We start from the raw sequence: 18466 nt of genomic DNA on the forward strand, positions 1-18466 counted from the left end.
CCTTTTTAAATTACAAATTGGAAGAAGCTACTAGGTTTGACACAAAGATCAAAACTACTTCCCAGAGTACTGCCAAATAACTTATTTTCAAACAAATTAAGAAATAGTCTTATCAGCAATTTTGGAACTCTACCCAAAATGTCCACATATATTCTGGTTCTGCTAATTCTAGAAATAAATTTGCAACTGCTTTGTAAATTTGCTGATGTTAACCCAACATCAATTTACAAACACCTTTAGGGATGCAAACCTCTTCTTCCCACAAAATGCCAAAATCCCAAGGCCACCTAGCCACTCCTAAATACAGGGTTTCTCACAAAATGCATCTTATTTCCAAAACATTTATAAGCAATGTAACTGCTCACCAATGACCCCTACCTCACATCACACAAAATAAACTCCAAGTGGACTTAAAAAAAAAAAAAAAAGCATATAAACAAACATTAAATGTAAAAAGCTTTAAAACATTTAGAAGGAAATATAGGAGAATATTTGTACAAATTCCGGGTAGAGGATTTGAAATAAGTTATAAGTATAAACCATAGACATAAAGATTGATAAATATGTCTATATGCTTTAGAAAATCAAAACAAAACCACATACTAGGAGAGTATATTTGCAATACACATAAACAAAGGATTAAAATCCAGACTCTATATAAAGAACTTCTACAAATCAATAAAAAAGGCAAAAAACTCAATTATTCAGATAAAAAAAGATTAACTTATTAAATACTTATTGAACACTTACGTATGCCAGGCACTGTCCTTGGCACTAGAGGTACAACACTGACAAAAGGAGAAAGTCTCTCATCTTGTGGTTGGTGGAGCAAGACATACACTCAAGTAACTATATACTGTATGCCAAGTGATGATAAACGCTAAAAATAAAGTGGGCTAAGGGGATGATCAATTAAAAAAAGAAAAAACCTATATGGCTAATACACACATGCAAAGATTCATTTTCACTACTAATCAGAGAAATACAACTTAAAACTATAATAAAATATTTCATACTCACAAGAATGGCAAAAAATTTTAAAGTCTAACGACATCATGTGCCATTAAGATGTACAGCAACAGAAATGCATATATTGGGAGTATAAACTGGTATAATTCCTCTGGAGAATAATGTGACAGTTAAAGATGTGCACATCCCGTGAACCAGAAATTCCAGTTTTAGGTATAAACCCTAGAGAAATTATCTCAAGTCAGTAGAAAATATATACAAGAATATTCTTGGCAGCGCTGAGTACAAACAGGATACAGTACAAAATGGATAAATAAAAACTGGCACTTTCATACAATGAATACTATAAAACAGTGAAAATGAAGAACACACATACCATGAATGAATCCCACAAACAGAAGCCTGAGCAGAAAAAGAAGTTACAAAAAACAACTTCTTGGTTTCAAGAATCAAGAGCTAGGGACTTCCCTAAGTAGTCCGGTGGTTAAGAATCTGCCTTCCAATGCAGAGGACAAGGGTTCAATCCCTGGTCAGGGAACTAGGATCCCACATGCTGTGGGAAACTAAGCCCCTGTGCCGCAGCTACAGAGCCCACACACTCAGGAGCCTGCACACCACAACTAAAGGGAAGCCCACAAGCCGCAATGAAAATCCGACGCAGCCAAAAATAAATAAATAAACATTAAAAAAAAAAAAGCTACAAAAAAGCAACAACAAAAAAAGGAGAAAAACGCTAAAAAAAAAAAAAAGAAACAAGAACTTCTTGGTTATCAGTTGGTATTGAACAATTTACATGAAGTTTTAAAAACACAAAAATAGTGTATTTTGTTTACAAAAGCATACATTTTTAATAGGAGTCTAGAAAAATGCATAAACACCAAGTTAGAAGAGAGGTTGGGGGAGAAGGGAAGAACAATTCTAGAAGACTTAGCTATGGTGGTAAAGCTTTATTTCTTAAATTTATTAAACCGATCTCTTAAATAGTCAATACATGGGCACCAGTTATACAGTATTATTCTTTGTACTTTCTACATGTCTTCAGATTGCATACTTTAAAACCATGAAAAAAATGCTGTACAATGCTGAACCTGTTGTTGTGCTCACTTTAGACTTCATTTCTCAGTCCCTCTCTAGAGGAAAAAAGGATTAATACAATTCTCTATAATAGTGACAGAAAAGTACAAGCATTCCCACGTACCTCATAAGCTTCTTGGCCACACACATTTAAACTTTTGCAAACAACTTCCAAAGATTGAAATAGAACTCATAAAGCAATGCTCTTAAGGTTAAATCAAAGAAACAACTCCACATTGAAGGACAAGCATATGAAAGTGTATGTGGAGGGGAATTTAATTCCCTGGCAGTCCACTGGTTAGGACTCTGCGCTTCCACTGCAGGGGGCACGGGTTCCATCCCTGGCTGGGGAACTAAGATTCCGCAAGTTGTGCAGCACAGCCAAAAATAAAGTAATTCTTTCTTAAAAAAAAAAGAAAGAAAAAAAAAGTGTATGTTGAATACAGGCAGAGTGATGAAGAGCAAGAATTTTGCAAATGTGACCGACATGGATTAGAATCCTGACTCCACTACTGTGCAGGCTTGAACAAGGTGTGTAATCTTACTACTAAGTTTCTCATATCAAAAAACAGATACAGGGCTTCCCTGGTGGCGCAGTGGTTGAGAGTCTGCCTGCCAATGCAGGGGACACGGGTTCGTGCCCCGGTCCGGGAAGATCCCACATGCCTCGGAGTGGCTGGGCCCGTGAGCCATGGCCGCTGAGCGTGCGCGTCCGGAGCCTGTGCTCCGCAACGGGAGAGGCCAAAACAGTGAGAGGCCCGCGTACCACACACACACACAAAAAAAACCAGATACAGGGCTTCCCTGGTGGCGCAGGGGTTGAGAGTCCGCCTGCCGATGCAGGGGATACGGGTTCGTACCCCGGTCTGGGAAGATCCCACATGCCGCGGAGCGGCTGGGCCCGTGAGCCATGGCCGCTGAGCCTGCACGGCAGGAGCCTGTGCTCCGCAACCGGAGAGGCCACAACAGTGAGAGGCCCGCGTACAGAAAAAAAAAAAAACAGATACACTGATCTTATAAAATTACCATAGGATTAAACGAGTTAATGTATGTAAAGCACATAGCACACTGTATTCTAAAAGGGCAGTTTGAAAAATACGAAGTTGGAAGGGAAAGGATAACAGTGGATAGGCTCAACAAGGAGAATTTTAGTTTCCCAAATTGTATCAGTAGTGAATCAAGATTTTATACTTATATTAAGGCTTTTTTCCCCACTAACATGCTTACATAACCACCAAACAACAAATTAAATCCTTAAAGATACTTCCATTTCCAGAATCACCTTTTAAAAAATTGAGCTGATACTAAAATATCTGTCCAATGCAAAGCAGAGATCCGGCTAAATCCCTAGCATTTTGTTTAATTCCACATTGGGTCCAATTCAGGTGCTGCTACTCAGGGAGAAAAAAAAAAATTACACCAAATGCTATATAACTTGTATCAAGAAATACAGTCAAGGGACTTCCCTGGCAGTCCAGTGCTTAAGACTACGCGCTCTCAATGCCAAGGGCACGGGTTTGATCCCTGATCAAGGAACTAAGATCCCACATGCCGCAAAAAACATAGTCAAGAAAAAGTTGTGAATATTTTCTACAGAAAACTAGATTATTCATGAGTTACTATATGAAAGGCTGAGTTTTGTACACATAATGCATCCAAAAAGTGTATCCAGGACTTAAAATTTTGATTTGAACAATGTTTTCCTACACAGTAAAAGGAGTAAAGGCAGGAGGAGACAGAAGACAGAAGACAAAGCCTGTATCCCTACAGCTCTGCAATGATATTTAATACAGAACAAGGAAACCAAAGATCCTCTCCTCAGAAAGCACCTCCTATTTCTTGTTCACAGCTCTAGGATAAGTTACCAGAATAAGATCAGGTGAGAAGGGAAAGGTTAAGATTCCAGATGGAATAACACATTGTTATAATATTATATATACATATTATATCTGGAACTTAAGTTACAGCTTATGTATACTTTTGACCAGCACATAAAATCTTTTTTTTTTTTTTGCGGTACGCGGGCCTCTCATTGCTGTGGGCTCGCCTGCTGTGGAGCACAGGCTCCAGACGCGCAGGCTCAGCGGCCATGGCTCACGGGCCCAGCCGCTCCGCGCCATGTGGGATCTTCCCGGACCGGGGCACTAACCCATGTCCCCTGCATCGGCAGGCGGACTCTCGACCACTGCGCCACCAGGGAAGCCCTCAGCACATAAAATCTTAGTTTCCTAAAAATCCCAGCAATGCTAGGTGACAATTTCAAAATTAAACAGTTAACCTTTGATTTACATTCATGGCTCATGTATGAAAATAGCTCAACACGTTAATGGTCAGGGCAGGTATCAGATTTTATCAGGAAGCTGCTCTTTGGGCTAACCATGTTAAAATTTTTTTCATTAAGCTGCCTTCTCTCAAAGAGAAGATGTTTCAAAAATATTAAAAAATGATAATAAATGATATGAGAAAGCATTTGCAATAGTTAAATGACACTCTACGTATCATTCTTTCAATGAATTTTGGATCCACTGCTTCTAAACCAAGAGTCCAACAATTTGTTGAAGAGATGGTTCACTGTAGTGGGTAAACTCAAATGACATTCAAAACAATTACATTTGAGAATTTCTAGTGCTCAACTAACACTGTTCATTCAACTGTCAAAACAGCACAAGGGGGCTTCCCTGGTGGCGCAGTGGTTGAGAGTCCGCCTGCCGATGCAGGGGACACGGGTTCGTGCCCCGGTCCGAGAAGATCCCACATGCCGCGGAGCGGCTGGGCCCGTGAGCCATGGCCGCTGAGCGTGCGCGTCCGGAGCCTGTGCTCCGCAACGGGAGAGGCCAAAACAGTGAGAGGCCCGCGTACCGCAAAAAAAAAAAAAAAAAAGCTAGGCAGCGGAATTCCCTGGGGGTCCAGTAGTTAGGACTCTGCACTCTCACTGCTGAGGGCCCAGGTTCAATCCTTGGTCAGGGAACTAAAATCCCACAAGCCGTGCTGAGCGGCCAAAAAAAAAAAGAAAAGCTAGGCAAATATTATTGATTCTGAAATACATCTTCCTGTCATTCTACTTGCAGCAAGGCGAATCAAAAAGCCTCTGCAGTCGGCTGGTAGATTCAAGTCCATTTATTCTTGAAGCGAAATTTAAATAATTTAACTCTGGATCTAATAAGCATGACAGTAACAAAATGGGATGTTCTGTTATGTGAGGACTCTCCTCATTTACTGGTCAATCCACTCCCTGGACCCTTACTCTGAGCAATATAGCAGTTGCTAAGAGTGGAAGTTTAGAGTCAGACCTAGGTTCAAATCTTATCTCTTCCTAAACTGATCTCTTATGCCTCAACTTTATCATTTGTAAAACAAGAAACTCTTCACTTACCCTGTAATATACAGGATTAAATGAGATAATGCATGTAAAGTGCTTAAATAAGCATTTACTTTGAAAAGAATCTCAATCTATAAAAGTTCTTTAATATTTAGTTCTTTAGTTCTTATTTAATATTTATTTAATATTTAACCTTATATCCAGGTTTGCTCAAGATAGTCAGTTTACACTTGCTGTCCCAGTGTATTAATAGCATCCCCTCTCTCAATAGTGTCCTGGTTCAAAAAGATAAATTATATGGTCACAATATTAATTTGATAAAAGTAAATCTAACTTGAGACAAACATCATTAAATCAGAGGAAAGGGAACTATTCCAGCTAAGAACTGGCACTCAAAATCTTTCTATCCAAGCACGTATAAATTAAAGAAATGATGGTAACATTTAGGTGTGTAAATTTTACCTCCCTGTCCTCCCCCAAAAAGGGACTCATAGGGCTTCCCTGGTGGCACAGTGGTTGAGAGTCCGCCTGCCGATGCAGGGGACACGGGTTCGTGCCCCGGTCCGGGAGGATCCCACATGCCGCCGAGTGGCTGGGCCCGTGAGCCATGGCCGCTGAGCCTGCGCGTGCGGAGCCTGTGCTCCGCAACGGGAGAGGCCACAACAGTGAGAGGCCCGCGTAACAAAAAAAAAAAAAAGGGACTCATAAGAGTTCAATCATAAATATTGAACTCTAGCTAATGATATGCATGTTGAAACATTTAAATATAAAATGTACTGATTTCTGCAACTTACTTTAAAATGCTTCAAAAAAAATAAGGAAATGGGCAAAGGACTTGCACAAATATTTCTCAAAAGAAGATATACAAATGGTCCACAGCATATGAAAAGAGGACATCACTAATCAATAGGGAAATGCTAACCAAAGCTACCCCACACCCATTAGAACAGTTACTATTTAAAAAAAAAAAAAAGGAAGGAAGGAGGGAGGAAGGAAGGAGGGAAGGAGGGAAGGAGGGAAGGAGGGAGGGAGGGAGGGAGGGAGGAAATGCTGGTGAGGATGTGGAAGAATTGGCGCTGTAGTTGGGAATGTAAACGGTGTAACCACTGTGGAAAACAGCAGAGAATGGCAGTTCCTCAAAAAACTAAACATAGAATTACCATATGATCCAGCAATTCAACTTCTGGGTATATACTCAAAAGGACTGAAAGCGAGGTCTTGAAGAGATATTTGTACACCTAGGTTCACAGCAGCATTATTCACAATAGCTAAAACATGGAAACAACCCAAGTGTCTGACTGATGGATAAATGGATAAGCAAAATGTGGTATATACCTACATACAATGGAATATTATGAAGGGAAATTCTGACATATTACAACATGGATAAACCTTGAGGACATTATGCTAACTGAAGTGAGCTAGTCACAAAAAGACAAATACTCTTTGAGTCCCCTTATATGAGGTACTTAGAGCAGTCTAAACCTTAGAGACAAAGTAGAATGATGGTTGTCAGAGGCTGGGGATGGAAGGGAGAATGGGGACTGACTATTTAATGGGGTATAGAGTACCGATTTTGCAAGATGAAACATTCTGCAGATGAACAGTGATGATGGCTGCACAACAGTGAATGTACTTAATACCACTGAACTGCACACTTAAAAATTATCATGGTAAATTTTATGTTCTGTATATTAAGCCACAACAAAAAAACCTGGAAAAAAAATACGGTGGAGTGATGAGTATAAAGATATGTGATTAAAAAAAAAAAGATATGTGATAAAGTAAACATAGCAAAATGCTAACAAATGTAGAATCTCAGTGGCGGGCGTATGGGTACTCACTGTACAATTCTTTCAACTTTTCTGCATGCTTGAAATCTTTCATAATAAAACACTGGACGAAAAAAAAAATCAAAGAAATTTTCATCCCTACGAAAAACACTTGATGCAGAGCAACTAACCTACCCAGTATAAGAGAAACATGAGCCTAAAGGGATGAGAGAATGTAAAAGCCAACTTACACTAAATCTTCTAAAAGTTCATTTCAGCCACATTCAATGGGATCATCACAACTGTAATAACACTAACACAGTGGGAATATATTTGCCTACCCTAGCCCCAAAGTAACAAATTAAGATTTAGCTCATCCAACATAAATAACCAATATTCTGAAGGCAATATTTGAAGCCCCCATTTAAGCAATAAATCCATCCACTTCTAAAAAATAACTAACCTGGACAGAAATTAAATCCTAAAAGAATATCAATCAGTAAAGATCTGTATACCACGTTATTTTCATTTTAGTAAATGCCTAGCACTTAGCAGACATTTAGTAAGTATTTAATGCCCTCTTTCCCCAAAAAAAGAAAAGCCATACAACATCAAAAACAATCCATGCATGAATCTCAATTCCAGTTCCTGCTCAGTTGTTTTTAAAGTGAAGAACAGAAACTCTAATAGGTTAAAAAAAATTCTAATCCAGAACTAGGAGGTTTAGCAAAATTGTCCCCATGTTTTCCCCTTTGGCCACAGAGGTAGCATTCTCTCTGCACTCTGAACAAACCCATTGTGGGCTAAGAGCTAAAGAGAGTTTAAATATTATGAAAATGGTGATGCATAAATGATAGCCAAAGCAAAGTCCAAAATTCTTTTGTAAACTCTAAGGGGAGAAAACTGCAACTACTCTGAGGCCCCACCTATCATATGCAGAAGCAATGCTGACAAAAACATGAAAAGACAATCTAGATCCACGCTAACAGAACTTTCTGAGATGAGGAAAATGTTCCATATCTATGCTCCTCAAAATGGCAGCCACCATTCACATGTTGCTGCTATTGACCACCTGAAATATGGCTAGTGTGAAAACTATACTAAGTATACTAAATAAGTATACCAAGTATTTAATTTTAATTAACTCAAAGTAAGCTAGCCACATTTGGCTAGTGGCTACCAAAATGAACTGTGCAGATCTAGACCACAGACCACATATTTAAGGTAATTTTTCTCCAACAGAATCTAAAGCTCAGTACACACTTAATAAACACTGACTAAGGAGGAAATGCAGAGTCAGAAAGGTTTTTGAACAGAACAAAAGCATCAGTTCTGGGCATTTTTCTACACATTGTATTATGTCAACAAATATGGTGCTTCCATCTACTTCTCTTTTCTACCTAGCATTCCACTGTACACACATGCTATAACATAAGCAGTTCCCTAGTGTTGTACATTTAGGTTGTCTTTAATTTTTCACTTAATGTAACACTGTAATGATTATCCTTATCTTTAAGGACCTGTGCAATTATTTCCTTATGGTATATTCCTAAAAGCACAGGTACATTGTGTTGTTCTCTGGAACAGCTACAGCACCTTATATTGCTACCAGGAGTACTTGAGAATGTCCATTTCCCCACACCCTCACCAACAATAACCGTTATATTGTTTTTTTTTATCATGATGGAGATCTGAGGGAAAAAATGGTATTTCATTTTTGATTTAATCTGTATCTCTCGTTTTCACGTGATTTATTTTGTCAAGTTAACGTAATTTTCAAAAAGGTTAGCCAACTGTTCCAGAGCTGTTTATTGAATAATTAAGTCATCCTTCCCTCACAATCTTGAACACCAACTTAATCATGTACTCAGCACTTTCCATATGCTATCAGTTGAGGGCTCTGGGTGTTTCTCACTGTCCTTTCAGATTTAATGCCATATAACTACTTCCCTTTCCCAAGTAGCTAACAAGCAATCCATCTTCCATATATAATAAAATTAATTTGTTGAATCCCTACTATTAACCCTGGCACTGGGCTAACCATCTAGCCATCACAATAACCCTTGTTGGAGGTAGATGAGATTTCCAGCTCCATCTGAAATTGAACAGATACACTGAAGGGTTAAGCAACTTGCCCCAAGGTCCCAGTTTAATTAAAAACAACAACAAAAAACTTCTGATAAGAAACGACTTCCATTTCTCATCTCATTCCAAGGTCTCTAGGTACCACAGATCATATAACTCCATGACCATGCCCTATTAAATGAACACTACAGCTGAAAATATTCTGCTAAAAGTGGAACAGAAAATATCCCCTACCAAACCCCAAAGTATAAAATATCAATGCAGCACCTCAGACTGAAATGGGGGTGGGCTATTCAGAGCCTGGCCAGCTTAGCCTCCTTCCCTCATAACGCCTGAGGCACCTCCTCACTCCAGAGTATTTTAAAACCTCCTGTCCCACCTACACTTGGCTAAACTTACCAAAAATTCAAGGAAAACAATCATTACCACAGCCTACCTACAGAGTTACCTCAGTTTTTTTGTTTGTTTTTTTTTTTTTTTTTTTGGTAGGAGGGCCTCTCACTGTTGTGGCCTCTCCCGTTGTGGAGAACAGGCTCCGGACGTGCAGGCTCAGCGGCCATGGCTCACGGGCCCAGCCGCTCCGCGGCATGTGGGATCTTCCCGGACCGGGGCACGAACCCATGTCCCCTGCATCGGCAGGCGGACTCTCAACCACTGCGCCACCAGGGAAGCCCACATTACCTCAGTTTTACAGAACAGCCTTTAGAGAATGAGTTCTGAATACAAATTTTTATAAATTATTATAACTCATATATAATAGATGTATACATTTTAAAGATACAGTTCAGTGAGTTTTGACAAAATATACTATGTAAACACCACCCAACCCAACAATAGAATACTTTTATCGCTCCAGCAAGTACCCTCTTGCCCCTTGCCCCTTGGCAATCTCCTCACCAACCGCCATACAAATTATTTTCAACAGAATCTGAGTAAGCTAGAACTCGATAGTGGGAGCACTTCCAGAGACTGTCACCCAGTCAGCCATCTATTTATTCCCATATTAATTCATCCTTTCTCTCAATATTTACTAAGCCTCTTCTTTTTAACAGAGAATGTCCTAGGTGTGGGGATTCAGCAGTGAATCAAACAAATCCCTGCTTCACTCTCTAAAAAGGTGAAGACACAACAGATGAAAAATAAATAATGTAATATCCCATAGTAATAACACGGGGTTGGGGAGGGGTATTGGTTAATGATCAGAGTACCATTATAGATAAGGTCATCAAGAAAAGCCTCTCTCAGAACACTTTCCAATGTGATACATGCAAAGGGACATCAAAACTGTCAGAGTGAGACTTCCCTGGAGGTCCAGTGCTTAGGACTCCGTGCTCCCACTGCAGGGGGTGCGGGGTTTGATCCCTGGTCTCCCTGGTCAGGAAACTAAGATCCCACATCCCGCATGCTGTGCTGCCAAAAAAAAGGCTTTGTAAAGGATAACTTTATAACACCTGAAACAAGAATTTTTTTACATTAAAAAATTTACCCAATTCTTTTTCTTTATTGGGCAACCCCACTCTGGCGCCTGACCAACTTCCTCAATCTCCTTCATTTTTAAAGTTTTTTCTGATAGCCCATAATCTGGTAGCCAAAGGTTTTAGTCAAGACTCTAGGACACATAGGACACATCCTTTAGATACAACGGGATCATTTTCCGGGAAGCCCTGATACAATGGAGAGTCCTGGAGTGAAGAAATCTCTACAGTAACTTCAGAAAGCAGTCTCACCTCTATGACTCCTCTATCAATCCTTTCTGTAGGGACTTCCCCGGTGGTCCAGTGGCTAAGACTCAGACTCCATGCTCCCAATGCAGGGGGTCCGGGTTCAATCCCTAGTCAGGGAACTAGATCCCACATACCTCTACTAAGAGTTCGCATGCCGCAATGAAGATCCTGCACGCCGCAACTAAGACCCAGCGCAGCCAAATACTTTTTTTTTTAAATCCTTTATGTATCCTGACCTTTTAATTAAAATAGACAAAAATAAAATTGAGTTATGAACCTCTCCAAAACACACACAGGATTTCTGAAAGCAAAGCGATGGACTTCACAAATGCATACATTAAACACACACAACACACACACTTTTGCCTCAGGACAGGCGCCAAAAGTCTTCTAATTAGACATTCAGCAACTTCTCTTTGCTTGGCCTTCTACTGAAACAAGCCAAGCTGTGCAGTTACTGCATTCCAGATGCTGAAAAGCAAATCAGGCAGAACAAAAATGAGGACACTACACACGTGCCAGCTAAAAAGGCATGGTCAGGGGTCAGATCAATGCCTTTTGCTTTCTAAAAGCCCTTGGGTTTCTTCAGTTTGGAAACAAAATAATTCAATGTTTTGGGGCCCCCCCTCCCCACTGCACTGCTCCATCTCCCTCTTCTGAAGTTATCTAAAATTTCCTTTTTTTTTAAAGAAGAAACAAAGGAAACAAATAAAGCACCAAAGCAGAAAAAATATTTTTTAGTGGCGATATAAGGACATGCCCAACTATAAAAGACTGCTGCTGCAAGCAGAAACACAGGTCCATGGCTGCCAGATCTGATTTTTCAAAGCAGCCTGAATCCACATTTTTACATGAAATCTCCCTGTTTTTCAATGTTGACAACTAATTCAAATTTACAACACTGTGTGAGCCAAACAAAACACATCTGCCGACTGGATTTAGTCCATGAGCCTTCAGTCTTCAACATCTGCCATAAAAAGAAAAATACATGGTTCTTTCAGTGGTAGAGCTCTAACTGTGTGGAAAAAAGCACACCCTATGCTTCCAGTAACACACTATCATCTGAAAAACACACTACAAAATATATAAACATACATATGAAACCCCTAACTGTTAGAAGGAAAGCAAGAAGAAAACAATCTCACTCTTCACACACTAAGGCGCTCCATTTCTACCACTAAAATAGAAACTATAAACAAAACCCAATGGAAGAAAACAGTAGGAATGAATATGGATTTTCGTGAAACTGAGCTCACTAATGTTCAGCTTCCTCAGTATGTGCATCGGCCCATAACTCCTAGAGAAAAAGAAACTGAAAGGTGACTTTTCTATGGCACAGCATTTAACTCTGATTTAAAACAAACAAAAAACGAGTTCCCTAAAGAAAGGCAACCTTGGGCTTCCTCGGTGGCGCAGCGGTTGAGAATCCGCCTGCCAATGCAGGGGACACGGGTTCGAGCCCTGGTCCGGGAAGATCCCACATGCCGTGGAGCAACTAAGCCTGTGTGCCACAACTAATGAGCCTGTGCTCTAGAGCCCATGAGCCACAACTACCAAGCCCGCTTGCCACAACTACTGAAGCCCTTGCGCCTAGAGCCCACGCTCCACAACAGAAGGCACTGCAATGAGAAACCCACGCGCTGCAACACAAAGTAGCCCCCACTCTCCACAACTAGAGAAAGCCTGCACGCAGCAATGAAGACCCAATGCAGCCAAAACTAAATAAATACAATACATTTTATTTTTTTAAAAAAAGGCAATCTTTTAGAAAGGGTACCCATGACTCTTAACTCTCCTGGTAAGCCATGGGCAATTACTTTTTTATGGGTTATAAACCTGCACAAAGAGCCCACGTGCAGCAACTAAGACCTGGTGCAGACAAAAAAAAAAAAACCTGAACTACAAACTCTATAGAGCACTGGTTCTTAAATTTTGAGACTCTAATGAATGATGGAAGGTAATGACTCCTTGAGAAAATGCACTTCCCTCACAAAACGTTTAGAGTTCATGAGCTCCCTGTAGTCCATGGACCGTACTAAGAACGTCTTGCTCTAGAGAATATTGAAACTACCTAATCTCAAAACCCTCTGCTTCTTCCCACCAACGCATCTCCACTCCATCTCTCTACTTCAGGCACCTATCATCTCCAGGCTCTAACAGTACAACAGCCTCTTAACTGGTAGCCCCACAATCCGTTTTCTACACCCCTGGCAAAAACGATTTTAAAATGTATATCTGGGGACTTCCCCGGTGGCGTAGTCGCAGTGGTTAAGAACCCACCTGCCAACGCAGGGGCACGGGTTCGAGCCCTGGTCTGGGAAGATCCCACATGCCGCGGATCAACTAAGCCCGTGTGCCACAACTACTGAGCCTGCGCTCTAGAGCCCGCAAGCCACAACTACTGAAGCCCGCATGCCTAGAGCCAGTGCTCCACAACAAGAGAAGCCACTGCAATAAGAAGCCCGCGCACCACAACGAAGAGTAGCCCCCGCTCGCCGCAACTAGAGAAAGCCTGCACGCAGCAATAAAGACCCAAAGCAGCTAAAACTAAAAAATAAATTAATAAAAAAAAACCTGTACTAATTATGCTATTAAACTAATATGCTAAAGAACTACTACTACTACTGCTGCTATGACTACTATTAACAACCACCACCGCTACAATTGGACTGTACCTAATCTGGAGGCTAAAAACACCAGTCTCCAAAACCGGACATCTTTCACTAGTGCTAAGAGATGTAAAAAGCAGAGATGGAATTGTATTGAACGTAAAGGCTTTTAGTTAAACAGTTCCTAACAGAAACTTCAATCCACTCTTCTACAAAATACAATCAAGCTTAAATAGCTGCAGAAAAAAACTGCTTTTGATATTGCTAAAGCATGTATACTAATTCACAAAACTAATTTCCCAGTAGAGAACAAACTAAGCCCAGTTTGTTCCACAAGTTCTTCATGGCAGCAGCCAGCTTTGGCTCTTTAACAGGCTTGATACACACATCGGTCTGTCTAGATAACAGGAAAAACTACAACAAACCGTATTGCCACAAACAAGAAAAGGGAGGGCCATCCGAAAGGGAAAGAAAAAGATGGTGTGATACGTGCCTTTCCAGTCTGGGCCTACAACCTATAAATTCTAAAAGTGACGATAATGATACTAGTGCTTAATACCTACCTGGTAGGTAATGAGCTAAGCGGTTTTCAATTTACCTCATTTAACCATCACAGTTACGCTATAAAATAACCAGTGTTGCCGCTATTTTGCAGATAAGGAAACTAAAGGACCTGGAAGTAAAGCTCCTCGACCTGAAACCAAAAGCTAGCAGAGCCAAAACTTGAACCCAGGCAGCTGGCTCCAGGATCCTTCCGTTACGCTGCCACCAGAAGCTTCATCGGCTCTCTCCCGCCAGGCCCTACCACGCTCTCAGAGGCTTTTCCTTCAATCCAATGAACAACCTCCTCGTAAATACTCAACTACCACTGATGGCTCCAACTGCTGGGCACCAGCGCTACTCGCCAGTTTCTGCCGCCATACTCCATCCCTATGACTTAGAAAGGCAAAGAGGATAACTGATAAAAGTTGCTTGGGTGCTAAGGGAGATTAAGGAAATTACCTTATTCAGGCAGAACATACGCCAATTACCACTGGAACACAAGTCGGCCTCACCTCCAGCGCAAGAGAAATGAAAGTGGGCGCACCAATGTTCCCGTGGGTGATAAATTTGGACTATGCCTCCTCTGGCCACAAGGCAGAAAAGAACGGAAGAGGTACCAACATTTACTGAGTGTCAGCCACATGCGCCCTAGAAGAAGACAGATCCAGGCCAATGGAGATTAGGCTGGGGGGAAGGGCACTCAAGAGTTCCGGGAAAAAGAGAAATCCAAATAATAGGATTCAGGATTCACCCGACTAAGGGGGGAGATAGAGGAGGTAGAGGCCCCTCCCTGGCAGCTTGCAAGCAAGAAAAAGAAGCATAGGGGGTGCTCCGGAGGAAACGCGGCCCTGAGAGTCGGGAGCTAGGCCGGAGCGAGGGGAAGCCCTGAAGGGCGGGGAGGGGGAGGAGCCGGAGCGAGCAGGGCCCGCTCAGAAGAAGCCGAGGAGCAGGCGAGGGGGATCGGCTCCGCGCTAGGCCTGCCGGGCACCGTGAGCCAGCGGCCGCGGAGAAAAGATAAAAGACGAAACGACTGGAGCAGACTGAGCTGCCCTAATTCCCATCAAGGGCCCTCACTCACCTGGGCCCACCTCAGCGACGGCAGCAGCAACCTCGCAACGGCACAACCGGCCCGAACCTACCCCCCGCCCGACAGCGCGCCCCGCGTCCCAGCTCTCCGACGACGTCTGCTGCGGCGTCGCCCCGCGGCCTCCTGGGAAATGTAGTCCTAGGTCCCGCCTTCCTGGCAAGCTTGACGGACTATAGAACTACGTTTCCCACAAGGCAAGGCGAGCGCCGGGCCCGCCGCTTTGCGTCACGCGCCAGGTTGTCGGCAGTCACGTGGGCTGCTCCGTTCCATCCCCTCCCCCCGCCTGGGTGGCCTGGGGAAGAAGGAGGGAGGTGGACGGAAGGGGCGGGGGCGTTGCTGACGCCAAGGCCCCCACCATTTTGGAAGCAGCCTGGAGCAAGAGCCTGAGCCCCACCCACTCGCGGCCTCCCTTCGTAGTCGGAAAGTCTCTGAGCCGGCAATCTGCTAGCCTGGCTTTCGGGTTCTGCCCTGCCACTTCTCGCTTCGTGACCTTGAGCAAATCTCCCCTCTCTGAGCCTCAGCTTCCTCCCCTATGAAATGAGACTCTTAATTTCTACCCCACAGAGTTGTTGCGGGACTCCGACAAAGTATGGCATACAAAAGCAGCTACTACCCTGAAAGCGCGACTCAAAATGAATTTGTTTTTATTGTGACAGTGTGCTCCTATGGAGACCCAGAAGCCCGGGTGGGCAAAGCTCTCCACTCTCATCTCCCGCCACCGCTGCCCCCCACTTCCAACGACAATGGGAGCACATAAAGAGGTTTTAAAGAGTGTGGTCCTGTAAAGCTTATTAAAGTGGATGCCCTCACCTACAGAATGAGAAATTTCCCGGAAGGTATAGCCTTGGAATCTGCATTATAAACAGACTTCTCCAGCGATTCTTAGCGCACATAGAAGTTTGACAACCACGGCATTTATCAAGTTTTTTGCACAGGCTGGTTTGCGCTAGAATTCCTACCCTACTGAACGCCAACCTTTAAGACTGAGCTCCACTGTCACCTCTTCTGTGAAGCCTTCCAAGTTTACGAGCTCCTCCTCATCTCTGTCCTCTCACAGTACCTTTCCATCTTATAATTATCAAGAACTGTGTTTGTCTTCTCCACCAGACTGTGAGCTCTTTAGAACAAAGATCAGTTTTGATGGATTTCTGCATCTCCAGGGCAATGTAAACAAAGTAAAAGTGAAAAAAATACTGAATCTATTCTTCCTGCGAGAAAAACTCACTAGGCTCAACTCAAATGTCACATGGTGCCACATCAGCTCTCACCCTTACTGGCCTCAGCAGCATTCCTTCCACACTGTTTTCTTTCTTTGAGCATTTCCTGTAGGCTGCATGCTGTGTAGTGCTTCTTGAAAGGTTCTGTTTCAATTTCATTTTCAATTCACAGATTTTCTGAGTGTCTACTATAGGCTATGCCTAGTGCAAGGTACTAGGAACACGGTGGTAAACTAGGTAGATACAAAAATACATAGTCATTACTCTTTATTTCCAAAACACCTCTGTGTTCGATCTCTTACCTTTCTCCTACCTCTGCCCCTTCCCTAGCCCATAAACTTACCCCATAGTTCCAGCCTCCTCTCTCTCTTCTCATTCAACCTCTCTCCCTGAGTGACCTCTCTCCTTAAGTGATTGGCACACTCAGGTAGCTTTTACAGCTCTTCTGTGAATTTTACTCCCTTATCTATGTCTTAGCATCAACTCAGTTCCAGATGTTTGTCACCATACCCTGATTTCCCACTGGTATCTCAAACCGAACCTGCGGAAAACTGAACTCTTTTCTCCAATAAGTATTACCTAGTTAATTGTTCATACGTCTGTATTCTCCACTAAGCTTGGAGTGCCTCTCAAGGAAAAGAACACCTTATCACTCCATTCATTTATTGAGCACCTACTATGGTCCAGGCCCTGTGTTAGAAGCTCAGGAGGAAAATAGTAAACAAAATAAATGTGGTCCCTGTCTTCCACAGAGCTTAATTCTAACTGGAGAGACAACATTAAGGAGTCTATCACATGCATAATTAATTACTACTGTGATAAGGGCAACACAGGAGATTATATGAGACATATATATATAAAACAACACAGAATAAGGGTTGGCAAACTGTGGTCTACAGGCCAATTCTAGCCCGCCTCCAGTTTTTTTATGGCCAGAAGCTAAGAATTGTTTTTTCTTTTTTCTATTTTTTTTTCTTTTTTTTGCTGTACGCAGGCTTCTCACTGCTGTGGCCTCTCCCGTTGCAGAGCACAGGCCCCGGACGTGCAGGCTCAGCGGCCATGGCTCACGGGCCCAGCCACTTTGTGGCATGTGGGATCTTCCCGGACCGGGGCACGAACCCGTGTCCCCTGCATCAGCAGGCGGACTTTCAACCACTGCGCCACCAGGAAAGCCCTGTTTTTTCATTTTTAAATGGTTGACAAAAATCAAAAGAATACTAATATTTCATGACACATGAGAAGTATATATGAAATTCAAAATTCAGCATCCATAAATTTGTTTATGTATTTTCTATGGCTGCTATGACCCTGAGTTGAATAGTTGCGATGCTCTATGACCTGCAAAACCTGAAGTATTTATTATGTGCCCCTTATAGAAAACATTTGCTGATTCTTGACAGAGAATCCTGAGGTCCTGACCTAGACTTCAAGGTCAGAGGAGGCTTCCCTGAGGAACTGACTGATAAACTTACAGTTAACTAGGTTGAGAATTGGGGAAGAGCATTCATTCCAGACAGAAGAAACAACACACGGGAAAGCCCTGTGGCCTGAAGGAATTTGGCACATCCTAAATATTGTTAGGCCTACTATTGACTCTGGAGTGTAACCAGAACTAAAGCACAGTGAGCTTAGTGAGGTCAGATCCTGCTGGGTTGGGTAGCCCAGGTTGAGGATATTGGATTTTACTCTCAGAGCAATGGGAAGCCATTGAAAGGTGTTTAAGCAGGGGAGGGATTCAGATTTCCTTTTTTAAAGGATTACATAGGGGGACTTCCCTGGCGATCCAGTGGTTAAGACTCCGTGCTTCCACTGCAGGGGGCACGGGTTCAATCCCTGGTCAGGGAACCACAATACTGCATGCTGCACAGCATGGCCAAAAAAAAAAAAAAAAAAGGATTAAATAAATTTCCTAAACAATTAAATGAAATTCCTATTTTAAAGGATTATTCAGTGTGAGAATGGATTAGGGCAAACTAGAATGAAAGTGGGAGACCAATTTAGGAGGTATATCACAATAGTTCAAATGAGAAGACACAGTGGTTTGATCTAGTGTGTTTTCAGTGGGGA

The 18466-nt window shown here is 42.3% G+C and overlaps 1 protein-coding gene across 2 annotated transcripts in view; it reads right to left on the reverse strand.

Annotated features, from left to right (window-relative positions):
* THRAP3 (thyroid hormone receptor associated protein 3) overlaps nucleotides 1-15273 on the reverse strand; it is a 76444-nt gene extending 61171 nt beyond the window's left edge. The window contains exon 1 of one of the 2 annotated variants that reach the window (XM_060140547.1): nucleotides 15174-15273. The gene's annotated coding sequence lies outside the window, so the exon portion shown is untranslated. The remainder of the gene's footprint in view (nucleotides 1-15173) is intronic. The other variant, XM_060140548.1, reaches the window with a different exon arrangement.
* Nucleotides 15274-18466: the final 3193 nt, after the last annotated feature.

Source organism: Lagenorhynchus albirostris, chromosome 2 (genome assembly GCF_949774975.1).
Source record: "Lagenorhynchus albirostris chromosome 2, mLagAlb1.1, whole genome shotgun sequence".
Classification (NCBI taxonomy): Eukaryota; Metazoa; Chordata; class Mammalia; order Artiodactyla; family Delphinidae; genus Lagenorhynchus; species Lagenorhynchus albirostris.